The following is a 5,000-nucleotide window of genomic DNA, read 5'->3' as shown; positions in this document are numbered from 1 at the left end:
ACAATCCGAGCCTCCTGGCGTTGCACTCGCAGTCGCAAAAAACGCTGGGCACATATATTTCTCGGAAGAGTAACGACAGTCCGAGCCTCCTGGCGTTGCACTCGCAGTCGCAAAAAACGCTGGGCAAATATATTTCTCGGAAGAGTAACGACAGTCCGAGCCTCCTGGCGTTGCACTCGCAGTCGCAAAAAACGCTGGGCACATATATGTCTCGGAAGAGTAACGACAGTCAGTCTCCTGCGTGGGAAGAGTCTTTCTAGGCCCTGACCCACGGGAAGGGTGTAGCTTCCCCCATCCCGGACATTTGACGTCGTCACACTACCGGTATTGACTAATAGACAGACTGACTGCTGATAATCATTAGCCATACACTGGGGGAAACGGCCGACAGGGGCGGCAACATAGTGGAGCCGTAGTGTCACTAATGTACAGAGATAGAACAGTTTCGACTGGAACCAGAGTAACCGTATACACGGCACTGATTAGTAATAGATGCAGAGCCATCAGAATACAGATAATATATACAACCGTCCCTATACATGCTGAAAGACTCTGCACACAATGAGAACCACACGTCAGCCAGACACTCTTATCACACACTACTCTCTTATCACACACTACTCTCTGCCTGTAACAGGCACACACACAATATCTAACCACCAGCATGGAAGAACATCCAGTGCATCCTCTCCGCCACATGACACAATCCACACTATCATTACCAGACCGGGAGGTCCACCCAGAAAACACAATATCCCACCCTTCCGACATCCGCACATTGCTCAGCTAAGCCACGAACACCCACACATGTCCTACACAGGGGTGCACCCAACATCACAATACTGCCTCCTGTCACAGCACACAAACAATGGCAGGAATGAAAGACACAGATCTGCCACAACCATGGAATCGGAGCGCCGCCTGTCATGAGCCAAAAGTGCATCCTGACGTGACAAATCGGATAATGCCGCAGGCATCCAATTACGACAATCACTATCAACGAACCTGCCGCCCCCCCCCCCCAAATACACCTTTCCCTACAACAATGTGTATCTGAACCTAAGCTATATTGTACCTTAACCTAACCTATATCGTACCTTAACCTAACCTATATCGTACCTTAACCTAACCTATATCGTACCTTAACCTAACCTATATCGTACCTTAACCTAACGTATATCGTACCTTAACCTAACCTATATCGTACCTTAACCTAACCTATATCGTACCTTAACCTAACGTATATCGTACCTTAACCTAACCTATATCGTACCTTAACCTAACCTATATCGTACCTTAACCTAACCTATATCGTACCTTAACCTAACCTATATCGTGCCTTAACCTAACCTACGTTGTGCCTTAACCTAACCTACGTTGTGCCTTAACCTAACCTACGTTGTGCCTTAACCTAACCTACGTTGTGCCTTAACCTAACCTACGTTGTGCCTTAACCTAACCTACGTTGTGCCTTAACCTAACCTACGTTGTGCCTTAACCTAACCTACGTTGTGCCTTAACCTAACCTACGTTGTGCCTTAACCTAACCTACGTTGTGCCTTAACCTAACCTACGTTGTGCCTTAACCTAACCTACGTTGTGCCTTAACCTAACCTACGTTGTGCCTTAACCTAACCTACGTTGTGCCTTAACCTAACCTACGTTGCGCCTTAACCTAACCTAATTTGTGCCTTAACCTAACCTAATTTGTGCCTTAACGTAACCCATGTTGTGCCTTAACGTAACCCATGTTGTGCCTTAACGTAACCCATGTTGTGCCTTAACGTAACCCATGTTGTGCCTTAACGTAACCCATGTTGTGCCTTAACGTAACCCATGTTGTGCCTTAACGTAACCCATGTTGTGCCTTAACGTAACCCATGTTGTGCCTTAACCTAACCCATGTTGTGCCTTAACCTAACCCATGTTGTGCCTTAACCTAACCCATGTTGTGCCTTAACCTAACCCATGTTGTGCCTTAACGTAACCCATGTTGTGCCTTAACGTAACCCATGTTGTGCCTTAACCTAACCCATGTTGTGCCTTAACCTAACCCATGTTGTGCCTTAACCTAACCCATGTTGTGCCTTAACCTAACCCATGTTGTGCCTTAACCTAACCCATGTTGTGCCTTAACCTAACCCATGTTGTGCCTTAACCTAACCCATGTTGTGCCTTAACCTAACCTATAATGTGCCTTAACCTAACCTATAATGTGCCTTAACCTAACCTAAAGTGCGCCGTAACCTAAACTATATTGCGCCTTAACCTGACGCACGTTGTCGCTGAACCTGCTCTGTAATTGTTATGCAACCCGTTAAATTGGTGTAGTGTTGCCTAACCGCAACCCTCGCAATATAGTTCCCTACTCGCACTGCCCGGTCCCCTGTGTATCGCGTCATGTTAAACACCTTGCAGGTGTTGCTGACTTTCCACATGCTCCTGCTATACACTGTAGTGTGGATAGCAGCAGGACGTACATGCCGCCCCCCCCCCCTTCCCCCCTGCCTTCGCAAGCTGGTCGGTGAGAAGTTTGCATGTTCAATGCCCTTCGCATGCCGACGTACTCAGCCTACGTTGTGGTACGGCCTGTCACCTGTCCGCCGATGTACGCAAAACCCACAAACTGTACTGCACATTGGTCCGTATGTACTGAATGATACATCGTGGCACATGTGACCGTATGACGACTGCGCCTAGCAACGGCGGACCATACAGTCCAAATATTGTGCACGCAGCTACGTGTCGTCTCCCTATAAGAGCTGGATTGCAGTGTGGTACGCCATACAGACGTGTGGGAGGAACGGACGCCCTGGATGGCGATCAGCATGAGCAGTCTGTTGATGTAGTGGAGCGTGTATTCGGACGTAGTCGTCTCTTCTCACACACCGTGATAGCATGTTGCACCGCGTTCCACATCTGCGACATGCTGCAGAGGCGGGCTGACAGTCGTTCGCGCAATGGACACCGCATACGTACGGGGTCTACCTTCCATGTGTTCTCTAGGCGTGCACATGTTGTTGCGTCTATGTGGGCAGACGTAGTGTGTTGTGACACCTGACACAGGCATGCAATACTCGTTGCAAATGGCGATGGACGTGTACGTTTGCTGGTGACGTTACGCAAATGAACAACTGGTAACCCGTTGTGGTGCGGTTGTTCTCGCTAGAGGTGAATCAGTGTTGGCGACGATCGGTCGAGCTATTAACCGGTTGTTTCAGGGAGACCCACCATGCCCACGAACGTGAAAGGGGACCCACCATGCCCACGAACGTGAAAGGGGATCTGGGTGTGAGGCGATACGCGGCGGTGGCTGGGTGGGACCGTCCCCGGCCGGTGAGGGGGGGCCGCCCGGCGTGCTGGCAGCGCGGTGCGTGGGCGCACGCGCCACAGCCGGCTGGTGGGGGCGGCCAGTGGCAGGCGCGCCGGCCGACGGACGCGGCAGGCGGCGCAGCTGCGCGCCGGCGCCCCCTGCTCGCGGCGCCTTGCGGCCAAAGTAGGTCCTCGCGGGCCCGGTGCGAAGCGCGGTGGCCATCTGCAGTGTGCTGGTCCGATTGAGGACTTTGTGCGCTGAGGATGCGCCGCCGCCCGGCGCTCGGCGCCGCGACGCCGTCTGCTGCTCGGTCGCCCCAGCGGTTCTCGCAGGTGGTTTGTATCGCAGCTGTGCGGACGTGTTGGCGCGTGCGCTGTGCTGGGAGAGTTCGCTTCGGCACCCAAGTGGGGCTTTTGTCCTTCTGTGGCGCTGGCGTTGGAGCTGCCGGTCACCGTAGGTGGCGCGTGTTGTCTCCCGCCGGCAATGCCACGACAGCACGCTCCCGGGCCTCTGTCGGCAGCGGCAAGCTCAGTTGGGAGCACGGGTGGTCGCACCTAAAGCGTCTACTCGCCTAACTCCGGGCGATTGCGCCTCTCTCGAACCCGACCAAGTACTTAGGACGGCGCTGCGCGCCGCCGGGACCTGAGAGGGTTTCGAGGTGTGTTGTGCAGGGGAGCTCAGCCTCCTCCTGTTTGCAGAATAATTGAGCGGACGCTTGCGTGTTCGCGCGGGCCCCCGGGACACACTCCCGGGCGGCCGGCTGCTCAGCTCTAGTTGACGCAGCTCCCTGGTTGATCCTGCCAGTAGTCATATGCTTGTCTCAAAGATTAAGCCATGCATGTCTCAGTACAAGCCGCATTAAGGTGAAACCGCGAATGGCTCATTAAATCAGTTATGGTTCCTTAGATCGTACCCACGTTACTTGGATAACTGTGGTAATTCTAGAGCTAATACATGCAAACAGAGTCCCGACCAGAGATGGAAGGGACGCTTTTATTAGATCAAAACCAATCGGTCGGCTCGTCCGGTCCGTTTGCCTTGGTGACTCTGAATAACTTTGGGCTGATCGCACGGTCCTCGTACCGGCGACGCATCTTTCAAATGTCTGCCTTATCAACTGTCGATGGTAGGTTCTGCGCCTACCATGGTTGTAACGGGTAACGGGGAATCAGGGTTCGATTCCGGAGAGGGAGCCTGAGAAACGGCTACCACATCCAAGGAAGGCAGCAGGCGCGCAAATTACCCACTCCCGGCACGGGGAGGTAGTGACGAAAAATAACGATACGGGACTCATCCGAGGCCCCGTAATCGGAATGAGTACACTTTAAATCCTTTAACGAGTATCTATTGGAGGGCAAGTCTGGTGCCAGCAGCCGCGGTAATTCCAGCTCCAATAGCGTATATTAAAGTTGTTGCGGTTAAAAAGCTCGTAGTTGGATTTGTGTCCCACGCTGTTGGTTCACCGCCCGTCGGTGTTTAACTGGCATGTATCGTGGGACGTCCTGCCGGTGGGGCGAGCCGAAGGCGTGCGACCGCCTCGTGCGTGCTCGTGCGTCCCGAGGCGGACCCCGTTGAAATCCTACCAGGGTGCTCTTTATTGAGTGTCTCGGTGGGCCGGCACGTTTACTTTGAACAAATTAGAGTGCTTAAAGCAGGCAAGCCCGCCTGAATACTGTGTGCATGGAAT

General features: G+C 52.9%; 1 non-coding gene across 1 annotated transcript in view; it reads left to right on the top strand.

Moving 5' to 3' along the window:
- The first annotated feature begins 4,097 nt into the window (after positions 1 to 4,097).
- The window catches only part of LOC126435971 (small subunit ribosomal RNA), a 1,909-nt gene continuing 1,006 nt past the window's right edge, over positions 4,098 to 5,000 (top strand). The window contains exon 1 of the ribosomal RNA XR_007580325.1: positions 4,098 to 5,000. This exon is cut by the window's right edge and continues 1,006 nt beyond it. This is a non-coding gene — a ribosomal RNA (small subunit ribosomal RNA).

This window comes from Schistocerca serialis, unplaced genomic scaffold (assembly GCF_023864345.2).
Source record: "Schistocerca serialis cubense isolate TAMUIC-IGC-003099 unplaced genomic scaffold, iqSchSeri2.2 HiC_scaffold_1223, whole genome shotgun sequence".
Taxonomy (NCBI): domain Eukaryota; kingdom Metazoa; phylum Arthropoda; class Insecta; order Orthoptera; family Acrididae; genus Schistocerca; species Schistocerca serialis.
The sequence above is the reverse complement of the archived record's forward strand: the minus strand, read 5'-3'. Positions and strand labels throughout refer to the sequence as shown.